The 23757-nt window shown below is 38.2% G+C and overlaps 2 long non-coding RNA genes across 17 annotated transcripts in view; one reads left to right on the forward strand and one right to left on the reverse strand.

Moving 5' to 3' along the window:
- Positions 1 to 23757, reverse strand: part of LOC137489281 (uncharacterized) — a 602555-nt gene that overhangs the window by 512801 nt on the left and 65997 nt on the right. The window lies entirely within an intron of this gene.
- Positions 10334 to 13885, forward strand: LOC137489206 (uncharacterized). Of its 10 annotated transcripts, none has more exons than XR_015525464.1 (8): positions 10334 to 10378; positions 10940 to 11012; positions 11969 to 12026; positions 12116 to 12209; positions 12333 to 12490; positions 12586 to 12681; positions 12856 to 12985; positions 13732 to 13885. It is a non-coding gene; the product is annotated as an uncharacterized LOC137489206 (long non-coding RNA). The 10 variants fall into 10 exon arrangements; XR_015525463.1 differs by having other exon boundaries at positions 12856 to 12973; XR_015525469.1 differs by lacking the exon at positions 10334 to 10378 and adding an exon at positions 10714 to 10836 and having other exon boundaries at positions 10940 to 11050; positions 12856 to 12973.

Genomic DNA, 23757 nt, shown 5'->3' on the forward strand with positions numbered 1-23757 from the left:
CTCCAGGAAAGACAAGTCATCCTTAATTAAATGAAATGTCAAGTGCGGTCAGATCCCCACTGTTTTTTTTATTTTTTTTAATACAATCATGTCCTCTCAGAAAGCTTCTATTGAGAAGGAGGATGAAAAAATTATTTAAAGGGGACCTATTATGCCCATTATAGAATATGTAAAATAAGTCTGTGATGTCTCTAGAGTGCGTAAGTGACGTTGAAGCTCAAAATACCACACAAACAATGTTTTATAATTCTATGAAATTGCCCATTTTTGGCGTCGGTCACTTTAAGTTCCAATTATATTGTGCTCTTTTTTTAAAAGAGGGCGGAGCTACAAATGCCTATGGCTGCATCTCTATACCTTGTCCGCAAAGGATGCGAGGACAAAAGTCGGGTACATCTTCAAATGGATCGGCTGTGTACTTTATAACGTCTCTTTCCTCACCATGGTTTCATCGGTTTCGCAGTACATTAATAAAATGATTTAATTATATAAAGCACAGCCTAATAATTAATATTATATTAATATTATAAATTAATGTGTTTGAATTAGGAAAATATAAACATAAATCTCCATAAATGTGAAGTGAAATGGGTTATTATACACAGATCCGTGTCTTTGGTGATCAGATTTAATAAACTACAATGGATATTATACAACTATAAAGTACAAGATCGCCTCACGGCAAGAAGTTTGCTGATTTCGAGCCCTGGCTGGGTCAGTTGGCATTTCTGTGTGGAGTTTGCATGTGGTATAGGTGAAATGAATAAGCTAAATTGGCCGTAGTGTGTGTGTAAATGCAAGAGTTTATAAGTGTTTCCCAGTGTTGGGTTGAGGCTGGAAGGGCATCAGCTGCATAAAACATATGCTGGATAAGTTGGTGACAACACGGTAACATTTGCATATATAAATTATAAAACGTAACAAAATAGCAGTGCCAAAATAATACTCCTGAGAACAAATAAGGAATATAAATTACCAAAAACGTTAGATATACACAAGATAGAATAAATATCATGTTTTAACTACAATGAATAGATGCAATCCAGCGGTAGATTCGAGAAGGACTGGCTGATTAAATCTGCTCTCGGCAGGGGAGGTGATGACGGAGCTATCGCTCAGAGTCCGCATAAGCTGAGGCACAAACTGCCGATTCGAGTTTAAAACAACTACATTCTCACCTGAAAACTCTTATAACTTTATTTTGTGACACAGCAAAGGAGTATTTTTTTAAATTGTAGAGGTTTTCTTTTCCGCCATTAGCTTTCGCTGGTTTGGCTGCAATGCAATGTTCTTCACAAGTTCGCACAAGTCACCTCTCAGTGTGTCCTCGACAAAAGGAACGGAGCAAGTGCACATCCGGGAATTTTATCTGTACTTGGCAGGTTGTGAACTTTGGCCCAAACCCAATTCTACCCCTTAACCCTTCCCCTTACGCATTTTGCACGTTCATGTGAAGGTGTAGGGGTGTCCCAATTCTCTTTAGCTTGATGGCGTAGGACTAAGGGGGAGGGATAGATACCCCTTTAAACTGAGATCAGGACCACACTCGAAACCAAGGGGTAAGAAAATTTTCCAGAATACACGGCAAAACGGCTGCACACGGAAGTAGGTAGATGCACAAATTAGTATTTTTTGTCATTATTATGAATTTTTACAATAAACAAGCACATATTAAAATACATACATAACCACATTCATGTTTTACCGTTTTGCTTTAAAAAAAAAGCAAAAATGTCACTATCCATAATAATAATAACTCCTGTATTGCATTTCCACGAGAAACCTAAAGAAAAGTCAGAAAAGTCTAGTGATCTTTTTACAGTGTTTGCTATTATGTTAATGTTGTTTTCGTGAGTTTACATAGATGAATATGGCCACGGCATAAATGCACAGCACAGTTACGATCTCATTGTCACATTAGATCATTATGATAACATGATAAATGCCTTTAGTGATTTCCTGAAGATAAATACCCAAAAATAACGTAGCGCAATCGTTGATCTCATATGAAGCAAGAGATTGTGATGACATATGATGACGTGTGCTGGTATTGTAATGGTGTCCCAATTTCTTAGGAGTAAATTTTGAAGCCCTTTTCCTTCACACTCTTTTTCAAGGGCCAAGGGGAAGGGGGAGGGGTACAAAAATAAAATTAGGATTGGGCCTTTGAATTGAAACAATTTTTTGCCAACAGTTGATAGTATTTCCAGTGGACACAAGAATGGAAGATCAGACAAGAACGCATATTGAAAAACAGCCCATGTGTCAGCATAGTGGCAGATTTAAAAACAAGACTAAAGTTCTATGCTAATGAGGGAGGGATCGTCCCTAATGGGCGGGGCTTTCCATTTCTGATGACATTTAGAAAGGTAGAATATCAGTCAAAGTTTTTCTCCACACTGTTTTATGAAGTATGATTATAAAAAATTTAAATATGTAGGTTTTTAATATTAAAAACTATTTATATCCACAGATTCTGCCATACAACAAAGTTATTTTTTGCATAATAGGTCCCCTTTAAAGTAATGGAAAGCAAAAGCTACACAACTATGAGTTTTTAGTAGTCAATTCAGATGTGTGTGTTCAATTTATATCTCAGTGCCTTAAATGCTTTGAGATATTTAATTGGGCTGCCCTGCTGCATAGAGAAGGGCAGGTTTTAAATTCTGCAGCGATTCATTCACATGTGTGCGTGTCTATAGCGAGTGCCAAGCTGAGATGTCTCATTAGCTATGTAAATTACTTTCTGGAGTTGTCTCTGTGTTTCTCTCTTTTAAAACTTGCTTATCGCCTCTCACACACATCAGGATGGATGTGATTGATTGCTTCAGCCTGGATTTCAAGGACTCTCGTTGCAGGTGTGAGGACTGGCGCAGCTAGCTGACCCCCAGCGGCCATTGATTAATGCTGTGTGACTGAGATTTGTACATGTGCGTGAAAAGACCAGGAAGGAATGTGCGTATTGTGTGCACTGATATTGGTGGTTAATTACGCATGCCGTGTTTGCATTGTTGTTGCACCTTATTTGTTCTCATCAAAGTAAAACAAAGGTAGCAATGGCAGGGAACTCAAAAGCCACACACACATACAGATAAAAAGAAACTTAGAAGATGCGTTAGGAGTAGTTACAACATCCACAAGCATGGGCTCACACTAGAAGCTACACCAGAAAGAGTGTCACTAACTAGACTGAATAAAATCCAACCAATGAAACACCTCACATAAAATCAGAACAACTTTTAGCGAATCTGCCCCAAGAAAGGTCAAGTTGGAAATGATTATTTTTGCTAAAACAGGGTATAGGAGGAAGCTAGTTTCGAGAAGCAATCCAGTCCACTGCAAACAGGCCAAAGTGATTTAGATGGCAGAACGTCTAAGCTATTCTCCCCACCGCCGCTCTCAGGACATTACACACTCAAGCCAATAACAGGTTTGAAGGGGATGTGGACAAAGGGTGCTACTCTATCTGACCCCATTGACCCACCAAATGAAAAAATAATAGAACAGGGGACATTTTATGTATTTTATAAAGCCTGCAGGGACCGCACCGTTAAATATCCTCCTGGGGCTCTAATGGATAATAGGGAGCTCTCCTGAAACCCTGTATTCTCTCATAATATTAATATTGCAGTACATAAAAATGGCTTTTAAAAACGCCGGTGAATTAAATAAGAACCGCTTTATGAATCATTCCATACTAGAATGCAGACAGGTGTAGCTGTAGTTTATATTTCCTTGGGCTACCATTTTGTTTGACAGGGGTGCGTTTAGAGTAAGGGAGTACTTTTGATTTTGTTTCCTCTTTGCCGGGCTGCCGGCCTTGGAGAGTACAGGCTGGGTAGCAGTGGGATGTGGGTTTGCTAAAAAGAACTGCTGTCTCCTGCAATATTTTATGAGTGACAGGGATCTTGTTTCATTGTTTTTTTATTCTCGCACTTCCTGTGTCTAGATTACGTGATATTACAGGTTTTGAGACCGGGTTCTTTTACTCTAGGCTAACATGCTGTGTGTGTGTGTGTACACATGAAATATGTTTGTCCATGCTTTAACATAATAGTATCTACCTATTCTGTCTGACAGGGTCCTTTTGCAGTACTCACTGTCCCCAGTTTCTGCAACACTGGATTTCTTTGGACATTCAGTGCACTTGAAACATTCGCTAATTGGAAATACCTGCAAAACCATCACAACACAGCCTGGACAGTGGAGTGATACTCCTGTGAGTAAATTGATATGTGAATTAGTGTGATTCCTGGGAACTGAACATTGCTGCAAACTTTTTATTGATGTGCCTGATCCTATTCTGTGTGCCCTCGGCACCTCTTTAGGAACCCCTGTCACAAGTGTGTTGAAGTGAGAAGAAGACAAAGGAAGTTTATAGGTATACACCTTCAGCCTCTTGGGGCCTACTCACACTATGCCATCCGTACCACTCCCAGGCCCGTTTCCCGGATCGTTTGAGAAGTGTAAATGCGCTGAATCGGGCTCAAGGACGGTTCGCTTGGCCGGCCCTGGCCCGGTTGGAAGAGGTGTGCCTGAGCACGGTTCACTTGGGCTTTGGCACGGTACGCTTGTGTGTGAGTGCAAAACGCGCCAAAGCCCGAAACTGAAAGCGAGACAAGACTTTACGGGACTGTTTTATATGGATTTATTAATCATTCTTATTGTTCAGTGAACGCAAACTGCCGTAGTTTATTAAAGACGAGAACTCCTCACAGCACGACAGCTGCACGGCTTCAGCAGACCTCCTCATTCCTGCAGCACGAGAGCTTTATGATTGTTTTTGAGTGCCAAAAGTGGCGGATATGTTTGGCGAAATATTTGACTGCATGTCACCGCATGCCTAAGGACTGTGTGGCGAAATATTTGACTGCATGTCACTGCATAGCAAACGACTGAAATGATATAACTAGAGAAATCTCCACTGTGCTGCTGAGTAAATGAGAGCGCTTCTCACTGAACAGCGCAGCAGCGATGACGTAAGCGTGCCGAGGCCCAATTGTGGTGTGAGCACGGGCCGTCGGGGGAGACGGGAGAGAGGACAAGCGTGCTTTGGCCCGGTTCGAGGCAACTGTACCAAGTGTGAGTACGGCCTTGATTTTAGAAGAGGAAGCGAGTCTTATCAGACCATGTAGGTTGGTTTTTATTTAAAAATAATAATCTCTGTCCATGCGAAAATGCAAAGCATACATTGCTCTAAAGACAATCAGAAGCCTGAAAAAAAGAAAGCAGTTTACAATCTGATGTCAAACAAAATAGAAAACCGTATGCATGCTGACATCTTGAGGAAACACCTCTGATTTCACTTGTCACACGACAACACTGAAACCAGAGTTCATGAAAATCTTCACCCTGAAAAGAGTTTTCAGAAGGTTTTGGTTTCAGTCACCTGATACTGTATTTGCCTGTAGAAAAGGGGCCAAACTATTTAAAAGGCACTTTTAGTCAAACACTCGCAATCTTCCCTTCCCTTGTGGGGCGCTCAACCTGCGGTCTGTGTGGGTCCAAACGCCCCAATATACCGATGGGAACTCTATACTGCTCAGTAACCGCTGTCTTTCGGATGAGAGGTTAAACTAAGGTCCTGACTCTCTGTGGTTGTTTAAAAATCCCAGGATGTTTTTTGAAAATATTGTAGGGGTTTAACCCTGGCATCCTGGCCAAATATGCCCACTGGCCTGTTCATTATGACCTCCTAACCATCCCCATATCATAGTTGGCTTCATCCCTCTGTGTCCTCTCCACCAATCAGCTGGTGTGCGGTCTGGCACGATATGGCTGTCGTCATGTCATCCAGGTGGATGCTGCACACTAGTGGTGGATGGGGAGATTTCTCAAAAAAATATGCGTCCAGCAAAGCGCTATATAAATGTAAGGAAATATTAATATTATAATTATTATTATTAATATTATTATTATTATTCCCTTGTTCCTTTGAAAAATCCCTGCCTCCACTGTAAAATGTGTTTCACTTAATCAAGTAAATGAGGGAAGCTTACATGAACGTATACCTTTAAACTCTCGATTTTGACAGAGGGAGCGAGTCAGCTTCATATGTCCACTCTAGGACCTAGTTGTCCCAGAAGGCAACTTGATTGTGATGTCACAATGGTGTAGTTCTATTTCAATGGGCATTCCATTTAAATCTATTCAGAAGCTTCATCAGTAGTGGACACTTGTGTGATGACGTACGTTCGAGGGAATGAGATGAATGAGGAAGTTAGCAAGTGAATGGCATAAAAAATTGGACTCAAATGCAGTCCATGCGTTCAGACACCACTACAAATGGCTGGTCCATCAAATAAGGCACTCTTTATGGGAATTAATTCATCTCCAGTCTTAATTATACACACCTGAACAGCTAATTATGAGTTGCGTTCGAAATCGCATACTTCCATAATATATAGCACACTAAAAGCAGTATGCGAGCAGAGTAGTACGACCTACTACTTCCCGTGAGATTCTAAAGTGCACATCTGATGCACGCTACGCTATCCCATGATGCACCGCAAGAAAATTCATGAATGGGAGAAGTGATGCATTGATGCAGGCAGGTCATGTGATGATGACAAAATGGCGGATGTAGCACGACCGAGTTCATTCATACTACTGACATACATGCTGTACAGAACGTACTTTCCTAACAGTCAAGTAGTACATTTAAATTCAAATGCAGTACCTACTGAGTAACAGCTAATTTCAGACGCAGCCATCGTCTTCAGACTCAATAGAAACTTCTAGGAAAGTGTACTGAGTTGACATGAGCTACAACTTGAAGGACAGTGGTCTCCATATTGTGGATCAAGCTGATAATTTACCAACTAATGAATAACTAAAGTGTTCATTTAGTTATTTTCACATACATGTACTTGTAGAGTACACAGTGACCACTGCACCATAACGAATTGCCAATGTGGATGATGGATGAATTGAAAAAGAAAGGGTAAAATGCCAGGCACCAGGCATATGATAAGACGCCATCCATCCTGTTCCAGCAGTGATCCATCAGGGAGAAAGGCTCCACGGAAGAGTGACCCAGGTAAACAGAAGAAATCCTCCAACGTGGTGTCAGGAGAAAGAATGGATTATTTGATGTGATGTGTGTGTGTTTTCAGCCTGATAATGCATCTTCAAGGTCACCTACATCAATTCCATTTAACCAATGGAATGTGGTGTGAGCTTTCAATTTTTCAAGTAAAATGTGGTTAGGCCCTTGGGATGCCATTTTATGGACTATAAATAGAATATAGTGAAAGTATACTGTACAGTAACTGGGCGAAATACCCTCAAAGACACTTCCAAGCACTACCCCCTTCAAGAACACAGGTTAAAAGCCTAATCTAGCCAAAAGTTGAAACTCAAAACTCTATACTACAATCATATACAATTTGCATGATAACACTGACAAGCATGGACGTTTTACCGATCGACCCGCCCGCTCGCTTCCCTAAACCCGAGCAACAGTTTACAAAAGGCTGTCCAAAAAAATAAAACGCTCCAACTTTTTCAGGGGTAAAAAGGCTCATTTTATAAGTCTCTTAGAGTTAAACAGTTGACTTGAATCGTTTTTGAATACGTTCAGATGATATCTTGTTCTCACTGGGTCAATTTTGTCTCAGTCATTAGCATTTCGTTCAAAAATGTAAAAAAAAATTACATTTAATTAAAATTAAATAAAAAATATACCTAAGCGTTTTGACTTGTAGATTATCTTAACTATACCAATGCCTTGACCTTAAACTCCAAAGGTCTTCTTGCATTATATAAATGTGCTGGCAACTTTTAATGTGTAAACTTGTCATGACCTTTTTCTTTGGGAACACAGCATTCTGTAACAAATTGTCAATACAGGGTGCTGATTATTACTTAATCTAAAAAAGATTGCCTGGGTTCCTGGGATGATGGGCCACCCTGATTTGGGTTTATTCTATTTTAGTTAAATCTTCTCAATTTCTCTGACAATAATCCATACTGACACTTTCAAGCACTACCCCCTTCAAGAACACAGGTTAAAAGCCTAATATGGTCAAAAGTTAAAACTCAAAACTCTATACCACTATCATATTCAATATGCACACTAACACTGACAAGCATGTGCATTCTACTTCAACATATACCTAAGCGTTTTGACTTGTAGATTATCTTAACTATACCAATGCCTTGACATTAAACTCCAAAGGTCTTCTTGCATTATATAAATGTGCTGGCAACTTTTAATGTGTAAACTTGTCATGACCTTTTTCTTTGGGAACACAGCATTCTGTAACAAATTGTCAATACAGGTTGCTGACTATTACTTAATCTAAAAAAGATTGCCTGGGTTCCTGGGATAGTCGGCCAGCCTGATTTGGGTTTATTGTATTTCAGTTAAATCTTCTCAATTTCTCTGACAGTAACCCATATTGGCACTTTCAAGCACTAGCTCCTTCAAGAACACAGGTTAAAAGCCTAATCTGGTCAAAAGTTGAAACCCAAAACTCTATACCCCAATCATTTACAATATGCACACTAACACTGACACACATGGACATTTGAACTTAACATACACCTTAGCATTTTGACTTGTAGATTATTTGAACTATACCAATGCCTTGATACAGCAATCTGTATCAAATTGTGAACACAGATTCCTGACTATTACTTCAGCTAAAAAAAGATTGCCTGGGATGGTGGGATTATGGGTCACCCTGATTTGGGTTTATTCCATCTTCCATTTAAATCTTCTCAATTTCCCTGACAATAATCCATCTTGAATGAATATTATTGTAAGTATAGATGAATAGATAATTAATTAAGATCAGGTGCCCAACTCTTTTTAACGACATTTATTGGCGGTAGGGAAATTAGCTGATTAAGTCCAAAGTAAGTGTCACCACTTCAAATCTCTGGACGTACTCTGGCCAGGAGCAGATGGCGCTGAATGATGCATTTTGTTGGAACGGTAAATATTGACAGGTGTGCTGGATGCCTTCTTCAGTTCTCTGTGGGCAGTCGAAAGAGGGCATACTAATTGGCAACCTCCACTGTGAGCCCAGACATTGGCAGCTGCCTGACAGATTCATGCCGACTGTGCTGGACGAGCATGTACTGCACTTGACCTCCGTGTTCGCTCTTGCCAACAACTGCTCCAAAGACAATGTGAATGCTTGGACAAGAAGTCATTTTGAACAGCTCTGACATCAATTGCGGCCCAGAACTCTTCGGTGAATTGAAATCGATTGCCTTACCTGGGTCTGTTTGACTTTTTAAAAGCGCAACTTCAGCCACTGTGCACTGGGAAAATAAGTCATGACTTCTATGATAGGCACACAAGTTCTGTGGAGTCTGTGGAGTATAGGCCTGTTAATGCTGTATGTTCTGGTGCTCTGTGATGTAAAGTAACAAAATACAAATACTCCAATCACTGTAATTGAGTATTTTTTCTCAGAAATTGTAATTTACTAAGTAGTTGTGTAGTTTTACTTTCCCTTGAGTGCATTTTAGTGCTGTACTGGTACTTTTACTCCATTTTTTTCCCTTTAATCTGCTGTCACTGCTTTTTTCTTTCTTGTCTAAAGTGATTGGCTAAAGTAGAAAAACCAGGCAATTCCTCCAATCAAATTGCACATAAAAAAAGAAATTGCATAATACTGAACTACCTCAAGACATGGATGCTTTATAAATGCAACAAACTTTTGGAGGCATTAAAAATGTCCAAGAAGATGTACAAAGATTTTACACGCAATAACCCAGAGACTTTTTATTGACTGCATGTCACTGTTGGAAAAATGAAGGATGTCTACTGTATGATGCCTGAAATTACCAAACAGCCTTAAACAATCACTAAATGGAACAAATGAATAATTGAAGGAAGGGCCGAAAGAAAGAAGGAAGGACCGAATTATTGAAGGAAGGATTCAAGGATTCAAGGGGTTGATAACACCGAACACGCTTTTACATTCCAAAAAATCTGCAATGCCTTTTTGTTGACAAAGTGAAGTTTATTCATAAACTAATTTCGAGAGGAGCACGTGATTATGATTGAACACGGCTTGTTCTGCATTAGCATGCTTGATCAACCACACTGTAAACCCTAATGCTGTAACTAATTAATTGAGTTGAGTTCTATTAACTTAAATCATTAAAATTCGTTTATCTTAATTAACCTTGATGAGTATATAGAACTTTTTCTTATTTTTGAGTTTGAAAAAATTTAATCTTTCAAGTAAGGTGAACAATTCTGCTGGGTTTAATCTATACAAAATGTCTCTTTAAAGTTTCATTAACTCAAATTCTGTCAGCCTAGTGATTTTGCGTCTGACGTCATCCAGGTTCACGTACGTGCTCATGCTTCATTCGTTTTTTTCAAGATGGCGGATCGGCCTCGCTTCACACTACAGTAAGTAAAATATTTACAAATCCAAGAAATATTAAATGTATGTTTTAATTAATATAATCACAGTAACAGTTCAATGTAATGTAGAGTTAATCAGGGTGCGTTTACATGTCGTACATTACAGAAAACATGTTTAGCCTCACTTGTTGCTAACTAACGTTAACATACTGTTTAAAAAGTTAGAATCAGTGCAATGTTAGCGTTAGTTGTAATGTGTTAACTCTGAATTTTAACAGAGTGTGATAAAGACAAAAAATATTTAAAATCGGCAGATTACATTTTTCAAAAAAATTTCAATCTTGGCGCGAGTATGCCTTTTCTCAGCCTGTGCTGAAGTTGTCATGGAGACGTGCGCTCTCACAACCGCATGTCATGGCGCTGCGCTGAACTCCATCCAGTGTGTGAATGTGGTATTATCTTCGCGATCTGTAGGCACTTCGGAAACGAAAGGCGCAAGAAACGTAACGTTAATCATAACTCAAATGATCTCCGCCTAAACACTTAACGGTATTTTCTGATGACGCGCAAAAACGTAGTCTCAAAACTTAACTCTGTCACACGCAGCTTGTTGCTTGCTGATCCATGTATGAGGATAGCCTGACGGAGAACATTTAAGCTGCGCTCCTCACCTGAGCAGGTACAGAGCAGAGCTTCATTTTACACTACCACATTGAGGTAAAGTTGGTTTTATATTCATACATTCATTTAGTAACAACTTGTGACTCGCTCCATAAATTGTTTACCATGGTACTTTGTCTATTCGTTCTGAAATCACATGCAAGTATGACATGAAAACAACATTACACTAAATGCACTATTTTTTTTTGACTGAACAATGTTGTACTTTGAAAGTCATTGGCTGCTAATATGATTTCACCATTGAGAATATGCAAAAATTACCTTTCTGAAATTACATTATTAAGGAGAAAGTCTGAATGTGTAAATATAAAACTAACTTTACCTCAATCACCAGCACTGATCAACACTTAATATTTCCTCGCGCTTAAGACGACATCTTTGCATATCAATGATTACCTGATTAATGCGATCAGTTAAATGAGTTTAAATGTCATTTAGGTCAAATGTATTTTAATGGTATGATAAAAGTTTTTTTTTTTTCAATCTATTTTTTAAAATGTCTACTCTGGAGAGAATATAAACAGCCTAAAAAACAAAGTATGCATATCTATAACACATTAATACAAAATTATGTTATTAAATAAAATAATAACAAAACAAAATATTCAAGAAGTGGTAAACAAGACAGTTTTCTGATGTGCAAATTTTGTAGCTTAAAATATATTTATATCTTAAAAATATAAATATTTTAGTCTATATATTTTTACATCATTAGACAGTAAGGTAAGTTTTGTTATTTCTAGCTTTTAAAATCAGGCCTTAAATTTCTTTGTCGTCCTATTCAGTTTTAGAAATTTCAATACTGTTTAAATTAAATCTGTGTTCATCGAATTAAAGCAACTAACATGATAATCAGCTCTATTGCTAACCGTTTTGGAGGTTAACGTTAGACATCAGGCAATTGTACTACTTCCACTCTCAGCTAAATGACACTGTGACTTTGTGTACATACAGAATTGAAGGTCAGGTGTTGCTGACTACAGATAGGTTCTTAAATGGAGGCATGTGAAAGGTGGGTAAAATATTTATTTTGTACTACTATGCCTGGCATATCCAGATAAAATAAATATTACAGTGTATTTATCAATGATACTTTTGCAGCAAGGAAAGTGAAACTTCAGCTAGACCTTGAGTTCAATTTACAACATGAAGATCCTGCTTTCAACATCTGATCAACACCTGATTTTCATCTGAGGTAAAAAATAGATAAGTAAATGAAACATAATAATAATATTAATACATTTTTTCTAGAATTGTATATTTTGTGGTGTGGGTTTGTTTTATGAAATTCTCTCTTGTTTCTTTTTGCTGTTTGCAGAGTACCAACATGTTACAAATGAGAATTTTCCCCACAAATTCTTTGCAAAACTGGACCACCACCTATTTCATTTGATGACAATTTTAAGGCAAACAGCATCCAAAACTGGCAAGACAGCAGATACCCTGGCTAATCTTTTAAAGGTTTATGATGAGCAGGTATGTTTGGGGTCACGTGTTAAAGTATACATTAAAATATAATTTGAATTATTATTATTTTTTTAATTTTTAAAAAATTGATTCTTGATTTCCAGGAACTGAATGATGTCAGTTCATGACGGACTACTGTTATCAGAGGTCTTTTGGTCTTGCTGCGTGAGCGTGACTTAAGATTCTTTAGGAACACCATGGTAAGACTTCATTCATTCTTTTCACAATTAGGCATGTTTAATGAAAAGATGAAAGTTTTGAAAACTTTTACTTAAAAACATATTTGTAATCAAGAATAGTTGATGAATCATATAATATTGGCTCAGTCATTTTGATACTGTCCTTACATTAATATCCTTGAATTATGTTTTTAGATTGATAATCCTGCTGACTGAAGAAGCTTTATTGGCCCTGCATTCACTGAGGGTCTCTGTTGTCCTGAAGAATGAATTGGACACCACCCACAGCACACTTCCAGACCTTTCTTGTCTTGTATGGATTAATGTATGCTCTTCACATAATATATAGTAAAGGACTTTGAACTTGTGCAAAAAGTTTTGCTTGGCATGGATGATGGAAAATAAAAAGTCTCGTAGCATGGAAACCTTAAAGAATGAGTTAATGTAGAGCTTTTTTTTTTTTTTTAACTTAATAAAGACTGTCTCTGGGGTAGTAACTTCAAAACATTTATTTACCTTTAATTGGTAAATATGCATTTTATTATATATAGGGATAGTTTGTCCAAATGTAAAATTCTGTCATTTACTAACTCTTCACTTGTCCCAAACCTGCTTGAATTTCTTGCTTCTGTTGAACACAAAAGTTAAGTAAAGCTGACAACCTGTAACCACTGACTTTCTAATAGGAAAACAAATACTGTGGAAATCGGTGGTTACAGGTCTCAGCTTTTTTTTTTTTTTTGGTCAAAAATAACCTTTTAAGTGTTCAACAGAAGAAAGAAACTCAAACAGGTTTGGAATAAGTAAATGACAGAATCATAGTTCAACCAAGACTGAATATATATATATATATATATATATATATATATATATATATTGTAACGAGCGCACACATGCCACGTCGCCCTGGTCGCTAATTCAACCCAGCTGGACCATCATCAACACAGGATCGTTCACAGCTGGACGTCATCAAGTGGAGAGGCATATAAACCAAGCCCACGCAAGGAGAAGATGAGCTTCATTCACCCAATGACTCCATGCGCTAACGCTTGTCTCTCTGTCTCTCCACAGCAGACTCCAGCTCGTGACAATCCCACATCCGACTACTCACTGTCCTTCACTTACTTCCCGGAGCACCAGAGCACCTCACCTTGAAGAAGAGCACCGTTTACACCCCATTCACGTTGTAAATAAAGCACCCTCCGGGGACTTGTCTGTAAACTTATCCAACTGTGTCGCTGTTTTCCCTCTGCCTCGCTACAATATATATATATATATATATATATATATATATATATATAATCTGCTCTCCGTTAAACAGAAATTGGGGGAAAAAATAAATGGGGGCGAATAATTCTGACTTCAACGAGATATATATATATATATATATACAGTTTCTGTGTAGTTTACACTAAACGAGTCACTTCACAGAATGTGCACTTATTATTTTTTTTAACGAATGCCTTAAGAGTAAGTTTTACACTTATTAATGTATTATTAAATTTTATTAAACTTATAGTTGTTTTTTTTTTGAGGCTCTTATGTCTGATATCATATTTACATTGTGGGTAATTTTTATCAATTTCAGAATAGTGTTAATTTTTAATCTCTTTATGTCTAATAGTTTTTATCGTTTTAAGACATTTGTAATTGCATAGGAGACAAATTTGAAAGTACTGTTGGACATTTTTTCTTTAACAATAAATGTCTAAAATGGTATTGTCTGTGTGTTTTAAATTACAGATTTATTTTGACAGATTTATGGGGTTTAAAGATTAAAATAATGGCTAATTTTATTTGTGAAACTGACGATGGAGAAGTTAATTTTAAATGCTATCAAAATGTATGAGCTGGGTGATTTAAGTATTTAAAGTTGAAAGAAATTAAAGCAATTAAGTTAATTGGTATTAAAATGTATGAGCTGGGTGACTAAGTATTTAAAGTTTGGAAAAATTAAAACAATTAAGTTAATTGCAATTAAAACGTATAAGCTGAGTAACTTGGGTATTTTAAGTTGAGTGAAGTGTCTTGCATGAGTACAACAAACTCAAAACTTAATGTTTCTGGTTACTTAAAATAGATAATTTCATAACTTAAAAAATTTGACGTAACTGATTACCTCAAATTTTTTGAGTTTTGTCAACTTATTCGGGATTACAGTGCAATCAGGCCATTCCTAACCACTATAAAGAGCCAGGGTTTTCTCACTACAGTCATCTTCGATTTGAAGAATCCCCCTTCCACCCCTACCTTTTCACCTTTCCTTCCATAGGGCAGCACGGTGGCTTAGTGACTAGCACTGTCGCCTCACAGCAAGAACGTCACTGGTCTAGTTCCTTAACAGGCCGGTGGTCGTTTCTGTGTGTAGTTTGCATGTTCTTCCCGTGCTTGCGTGGGTTTTCCCCGGGTTCTCCGGTTTCCTCCCACATTCCAAAAACATGTACAACAAGTTAATCGTTAAATCTAAATTTCAATCCAGGTAATCTAATAATGCAGCATATCTTTTAATAGCCTTCAATATTAATCTTTAGCTATTATAAAAAGGGGAGTTGTCGAGATCTACCTGAGCTCGAGGCTCCCCTCTCTTCCTCCAAACGGGAGGGAGCCCAGGGCTCAAGAACCTTCGAGCTCAGGGCTCTCTCCCGAGACAGCATGCCAAACTTGCTTATAATCAATCATCAGCTAAGTGTGAACTCTTGAAAAAAAGAAGTGCGGTACTTTTTTATTTGTCGCAATGACTGAGTTAGCTGCATATTGTGCAAGAATGTTGCTGTTGATATTGGTATAAATTTAATTTTAAGTATTATTGTGATATTCAAGATTTGTGAAGTCATACAGCACCGGATAACTCAAAACAGCAACCACAAGACTCTTCTCCATCTTCAAAAGTCTCTGTATTCGTCTTGACAATGTAAACTGCAGTCACCTCAATGGAAACCCCGCCTCTGCTTTAATTTGATTGGAGAATGAAAAAGACGCGACTGACCTAATGTGATTTTTCCACTTGGTTTTTTTTTCAACTGCAAGCAAACAGTGTGCAACAGCAAAAATTCGAAGCGCGCAGGGTGCAAATGCACACGGCTGTTAGCAAATCATTTAAAAAGGTGCCTCATTGCAAAAAGTTTGGTGTGATCAGTCCCTAAGTAAGTAAGTAAGTAAGAACTGAAGGAAGGAAGGAAGGAAGTAAGGAAGTATGTAAGAAAGGAAGGAAGGAAATACTGAACGAACAAACAAACAAAAATATGAACGAATGAATGTATGAAGGAAGAATTGAATAAAGGAATGAATAAATGAATGAATAAAAGAAGGACAAAAAGAACAAATGATGTAAGGAAGGTTGGAATGAAGGGGCGAACGAATATAGTAAGATCACTAAATGCACTACAGAATGTTACGTTTGCACATCCCTGCTCAAACACTTATGTAAACGCATTAGCTTTTCACAGTGTACTTGCTACTCATTACTCTTGAGTACTTTTAAAAGCGCTACTTTTTACTCATACTTTAAGTAATATTTACATCAGATACTTTTATTCAACTTGCACTACATTTCTAGGCAAGTAATAGTACTGGAGTATGATTTTTCAGTACTCTTTCCACCACTGCTCGTACTTCTTTTTCACAAGGTTTGACCTTAATAGAAAGCTTTAAAGAGATGTTTTGATGATCTTACGTAAACATTTTATTGCAATTGTACTTAACAATGTATTTGCGCTTGGTGCTAACCACTTCATTAATTAAACCCTTCTCAGTCATGAAAGCATGTTTTGACGATCTTACATCAACTGTGAATGTGCTAAACAACGCATCTGTACTTGATGCTATGTGTACTTAGTCTTTAATTCCATCTTAGTCATGAAAGCATCTGTATGCAACTTACATTTTTCAAACATAAACTGTTATAGTCAAAAGTTTAGCTCAGGCTTTTGAGGACATAGCACGGTAGGCAGTGCATACATTGCAAACAAACATACCGTATAATGTAAGCTTGAGAATTCCATCTAAAACAGAACAGAAAAGCTCTTTCTATCTTTCAGGGACAGTCTCCCACATCTCTTAAAAGTACACAAGGACATACTTCCTTGCCAACTCACTTAGAAAAGGTGCTGTCTTAGTAAGGACACCCATGTGTTAAGGAAAAGCACTCACAAGTGTCAAACTCGGGATTCAAGAGGCTCTCTTTAAGTCTCAGTCAAACACCTTCAAGTCCCCAATGTCTCATTTCCAGGCCCCCTTCAGCAGTCGACCAAGCTCTGGCATACTTCCACCAGATAGATGACTTTATAGCCAACTTACATGCCTGTTTGATCAAGTAGGCGACAAATAAATGTCAGTCCATGCAGATGGAATAGTGAAGCGGCAGTAAATCCCAACAAATCCGTCATAACCTTGACTGGAAGCAGAAAGGGAAAACGGGGGAAGGAGGGGAAAGGGCAAAGAAATCACAACGAATAAGAAAGTCCTTACACAGGCGTACCTAAATGAAGAGGATGTAAATCATCTGCAAATGTAGTGCAGGCTCCCCACAGATGCACTCCATCATCAACTCCACATTCATTATTTAGCAACATAAAAGCTAATGAAGGAGCCATAGGAGCAAGTCTACGGGGCCGGGCATGTGTATGCGCGATGTCTAAAACACAGTGTGGAATACAGTAGGGTTTGGTATCATTAAGTTTAATGGAAAATGCTAATTTACAGCACATTCCAAGCTACTTGTTGTTTATGGGAGCTTTGTGAAGTTTGTTTATAAACTAATTTTGAGAGGATCACGTGGTTATGATTGCTTGCGCCGGTCCCGCATTATGCAATTTATGATTCACCAATCAGACAATTCCTACGCCACTATAAATACCCTAAGTTCCATATCAAAGCCTTCTTCGTTATGAAGAATCCCCCCTTCCACCCCTACTCCTCCTCCTTTCCTAGATGGGTGGCAATGTGGTCCAGTGGTAAGCACTGTTTCCTCAAAGCAAGAATGTCACTGGTTCTAGTCATTACCAAGCCAGCCGACGTTTCTGTGCGGAGTGTACACGTTCTTCCTGTGCTTACGTGGGTTTCCCCTGTTTCCAACCAGCGTACAAGAACATGCAACTTAAGTTATTTTGATTAGTCGGCACCATAGACATGCTACTAGTAAGTAGTTATCTCTTAAGAGCAATCACTATCTGTTCATTAGCTACTAATGCAGGGAAGTTCCTGAGATCTACCTGAGCTCAAATTCTACTCTCGCTTTGCAAATGGGAGGGAGCCCCAGGCTAGAGGATCTTATAAGTTCAGGGCTCTTACCTGGGACAAAATGCCAAACAAGCTTTATAATCAATCTTCAGCTAAGTGTGAACTCGTTAAATACAGTTATTGAATTCATTGTGTAGGAATTCTACATTTCAGCTCAATTCCTGAATTTGTAAGCGAGAACAATTAAAAAGATTGCTATTGACAATACATTAATATGACTTGATTGATATGATGATATTTAACACCAAATGCAAAATTTTAGCTTGAAAGCCTTGATTGTGTTGTAAGAGTCCAATGCATTCAAAGGTTTAGGCCTACAGACAAAGATCATGCATATATCACTCGCGTTTTGAATAGGGAAAAGTAAGGTCAACATGGTGAAAGAAGCTCTGCCTTTTAGTACAGGAGCCAACTATCAATCACTATAGACTGATGATTCTGCAAGGAAGGGGCTCGGATTAGACGTGAGTTTCTGCAGATTATGTGTTATTTAAGGGTTAAGAAATTAAACTAAGGAGACAGTTGTTGTTTAATTGTATTTGAGATACCTAATATATAGTTTAATCGTAAGCTTGGCAAGCAATTTTGGAGAATTCGATGTTTTCTCATTCAAACAGAATGCCCGAGCATACTGCCTGAGACACATTTAAAAAATGGACGCCGAGTGAAATGACTTGCCTTAAAGGGACTTTGTTACAGATAAGAGTTTAAACAGATATATTCAGCAGAGGCTTCGGACATTAAGTGCACAGTAAGTCAGTGTACTAGCCTGTCCGATCAACACACGGCCCAAAATTTGCCCATACTTCATTCATTTTCCTTCGGCTTAGTCCCTTATATGTCAGGGGTCGCCACAGCGGAATGAACAGCCATGTTTTACAAAGCAAATGCCCTTCCAGCTACAACCCATAACAGGGAAGCACCCATACACTCTCACATTCCCACACAAACTCATACACTACTGCAAATTTAGTTAATCCAAATCACCTATATTTCTTTGGACTGTGGAGAAAACTGGATCACCCAAGAGGAATGAACACATAAACATGGGGAAAACATGCAAACTCCGCACAGAAATGCCAACTGGCCCAGCCGGGACTCGAACCAGCGACCTTGCTGTGAGGCGACAATGCTAACCACCGAGCCACCATGCCACCCTTCCCCATACTTAGTAGGCATTATATTTTGACTTTTTGTAATTAACTCCTCTTTAAACTGTGATCTAGGAGAAGAATGGGACTGGAAACAGATTGTGCTGACAATCTATATGTCTTTTCTGAATGTTTTGTAGCTATTCGGTGGGACAATGCAATAAATTAGCATTTTCATCTTCCTTTTTTTTATTTGCCTGACTCATTGCATTAATCATACTCTCTGGGAGTACACGTATGCAAAGGACTCTTGCTACTCACTTTTGATTTTGTGCATCGGTGCATTATGAAATGTGTTGCATCACAATAAAATGACTGGCCAAGCATGTAAGACTGTGTTCATGTGTCCAGGGGCTCCATTAAGGGGAAGAATACTACGATGTTCCGCCACTCTGCAATATCAACATGAATCCAGCCAAGAGGAACCCACCAAAACATTATTATTTAAAGGGGCCACATTAACATACTTCCCAGAAAGGCAGAACACATAGTAACACTCCTGACTGTGTATTATGTAAGATCAAGTCACCTTTATTTGTGTAGTGCTTTATACAATACAGACTGTCACTGTCTTAAGGGCCATGAAATCCCCAACTCATAAATTTGATCAAGTAGTGAACATTGGTTGTTTTTTTTTGTTTGTTTGTTTTTTTTGGAAAAGCAAAGTATAAATGAGGTCACAATGAGATCACAAGAAATTAGTTAATTGTGCTGATGGGGATTTATTGTCAGGACTGATTAGCAGAGATTGATTTAGTGATGTGGGTGTCTTAATCCAGGGATGTCCAAACTGGAGGGCCGGTATGCTGCTGAGTTTAGCTCCAACTTGCTTCAACACACTTGCCAGGAAGTTTCTAGTATACTTAGTGAGAGGTTGATTAGCTGGTTCGGGTGTGTTTGATTAGGGATGGAGCTAAATTGCACAGGACACTGGCCCTTCAGGACCGAGTCTAAACACCTGTCCTATGCAATTGCAGTCCTACAGTCGTACCTACTTTTGAATATTATATGTTTAGAAAATATCTACATTTTAAATTTGTTTTCTAAATATGAATACACTATTAAAAAGTGCTTTAAGATAATTAAAACCATTTACAACCAATTAACCATAGATAAATTAACCATTATCCATAATTAACCAAATTAACCATTAAATGTTCAGCCAGTTGCTCAGTACATGAACATAAAACATATAAAACACACAATTTGCGTATTGAATTTGACAAAGAATGACAAAACATAATAATAATAATAATAATAATAATAAAAAAAAAAATAATAATAATAATAATAATATATTTTTTTCTAGGCCAATCTCCAGTATTAAAGTGTTAAGATTTCAGTTTCTGCTATACTTGTTGCAATTGCAGCATGATACATTTTTTGTGCATCTACACAGGAAATTGAGTGAAATTATTATTTTTTTTTTTTTTACTTCAAGGTAGGTCAGACAAAGACGTTGACACTAGCTGGAAAAATTAGGTACTCCTGTTACAAATCCTGTCATGCACCTCATACACACCTGTTCCTGTTTTACATTGATTACACTCACACAACGGAGGATCATGATGAACTGATTACAAGGACTATAAACACACCACACTTGCACACACACTTTGCTGAGTCTTCTTGTTCCTGTAACCATTACGACGTGTTCTTCCTTGCCTTGTTTTCCCGTGTCATGTTTGATCTATGCTTTGTTTCATTGTTTGTCCTGCCTGCCTATCTGTTTACCCCTGTTTTGACAGTTTCCTGCCTGACTAATCTTACAAATAAACTACATGAGGATCCTCAACGCCATTGTCAGAGCCCATCAGTTACAATTACACCACTTGTTATTCTGACTTGTTGCATTAATTAATTTAGAGGTTCTAAGTAGTAGTTTTTCATATTTATGAAAATTCAAATTCATATTTATGAAAAACTGTTTGTCGGGGGCACTGCATGTTCAATATACAGATCATAATTGGGCTGCTATAGTCAAACTTTTGGTCACTCCTACTAATGCCACAAATCTTTTTCAATGATCCCAGCATAGACAAAATCGGGCTGTAAACAATGTCAAACATGTAATGTTTACTGATTGGACCCCCTTCACTGTCTTTCCCACAAACAGGGAGAGTTATGGTGTGGAGAAACCCCAAAGAAGCAACACTATAAAGCAATATATGAGCAATATCACACAGGTAGCACCTCAATATGGCTGTACACCAGCAGTGGAAGGATATGTGAATAGTGTGTATTGTGTTACTTTTGTGTTTGCAGATCAGTGGCCTACTTTGTGGAGGTGCAGGTTCCAGTCGTCCTGGACATGTGTCTTTAGGCTGGCCTTAGGGATCTGGATAGAGGACTTGCCTCATCACTGAGGTCTACATTGAGAGTCAGTCCCATGGCTTCATCTAAGTTATGCCATGTCTAACTGTGGTAAGTTTCTAAAATATGTTTGTAGTATGAAGGTGATCCAAAATCAATCAGGAACAACTACAAAACCAACAAAAATGTGTCAATAAGGACAAAATAAATGGTGTGATCTATCGGCTCTGTCCATTTATAGAAATGTATCAGCACAGGATTATAAATAGGGTTTGAAAAGCAAAACCTTTTTAGCATAGTTAAAGTGTTGACAGTGCACAGATCGTGTTGTTTTCCCTACTGTATTGGATACCAGCATAAGCTTTTGCAGAATGGTTTGATTAACGCAAATGGCATCATTGAAAACAATGATACCGTTTAATGTGCCCTTAATGATATTGATTACACAGCTGTTCTCTGCATGGTGATTATCCGTAATGGAGTCATTACTAATGTGCATTATGGACGTTGAGTAATGCTATTTCGAATGGTGAAATCCACATGTTGAAATTCTTACTGTGACGATACAGTGGTTTTAATGAGGATTAAGTGCCGTGTGGGTTGAGCGTGAGCTCCGTGGACTCTGCCCATACGCTTTTCTAATTAGAGGCCCAGTGGACTTAACCCTGTCTCATCAGCCCACTCAGAAGAGGGGCTCGATTAATTGGCTCTGCTGGGTTGTCATGGATCTTCATTTCTCCATGCCTTCTTCAACCAATATGAGGTGTGAGAACTGCATTTTGCTTGGGCAAATATTGACCCTTAAGACCTAATGTGCTTTAAGAAGTTTTGATTACCTGCATGATCTTCCAGGATTGTCTCAATTTTTCTCCTGTTTTTTTTTTTTTTTTTTAATATGTTACTTTCAGACTCTTATTTGTTCATTACTTTCCAAGTGTATGTTTGTATGTGTTTGTTGACTGCATTGTTGTTGAAGCTGTCAGGGTAATTAAAATACATACAGGTTTTGATATAACATAGAGATGAAGAGTTCACACATTCAAATTTGTAAACCGAAATTTAGGGACAACACATGTTTGTTTGTTTTTTTGTTTTATTTTAGGTATGTACTGACTGTCAAATATATTTGAAACAAGACAAAAATCTGAGTTGTTGCAACAACACATTTAGTTTGAGTATTGCTCTGATTGTGATTTAAATTCACTATAGTCAATATAGTTGTTATAACAAGTAAATAACAAGGCGAGAATGTGGTAAAATCTGAAAATGTGGTAATAATTAGAGGGCTTTTCATTGTGGTTGGGTTTAGGGAAGTGGGTGGACAGGTCAATCGGTGCTCTTTAAAACAGTAATGGTTGGGTTTAGGGAAGGGGGAGGGTGGGGTTATCAATCGGTTGGACAGTCAGTCGTCAACGGTGGATTTAGGCAAGAACAGTAGGCGCGAATGGCACCCTCGAGAGAAATTTGAGATCTGAAAAAGCATACACTGTGGCCTCTGGTGGATTTGCGAAAACAAAAACTGCAAAAGATTCATCTCTTGGGATGTATTTTGCTCTCTCCAGAAATATATAGGGGTACATAATCAGAAAGAGCCTGGGTTGTTATTATGTCAAAGGTCTGCAACCATTTATAAATGTGGGAAAAATCCGCTAAATTGGAATAGTGAATAGACTCATGTATAGGATTGTTGTTGTGGAGTTCAATTCTATATTGTATGCGCATTTAATGAAAATGTGTACATATTTCAGGCATGAATGTCAACTTTAGGTGTACATTAAGCTGTAGAGCAAAAGCCACCGCATATGTTTGGCCTTAAAGGGCACATAGTTTAACCCTTTTTTATGATTTAATATGATTATTATGGTTCCGAGTGTGCCAGTTTAGGTTCACTTCAACACACAGTTCAGATTTTTTTATTATAATGTGTTAAAAAGTGTCATGTTGGGGCGTGTACACAGCTCGCTGTGTTAGGGGTGTGTTGCTTTACATGAAAATTAGTTTCAGCTTCCCGCCCAACATAAGAAGGGGGCGGAGCCAAGAGCTCACCCGCTCTGTGTTTGCAACAGACAGGCAGACTGAGAGAAGCAGCAGCAGTGAGAAGATCAGCATCCAGCCGTGCATGTATGACTCGGACACAGACCAAGCAGAGAGTACAAAATCATTTGTGTCTTTGTATAGTTTTACAGCCAACTGTGTGCTAGTTTCAAGTGCCGAGCTTACACATCGAGACTAAGAACAACGCACACTGAATTAACTTTGACATAACACACCAGACATTCTCTGTGGCGCGGCAGAAAGATGAGGTGTCCCGAATTGTCACGCCACGCATTTTAAACACAGGTTTCCAACAGGGCACACACAATGGCACCCCAAGTCGGCGGCTGACTTGAAGCAC

Source organism: Danio rerio, chromosome 24, assembly GCF_052040795.2.
Source record: "Danio rerio strain M-AB ecotype USA chromosome 24, GRCz13ab, whole genome shotgun sequence".
NCBI classification, from domain to species: domain Eukaryota; kingdom Metazoa; phylum Chordata; class Actinopteri; order Cypriniformes; family Danionidae; genus Danio; species Danio rerio.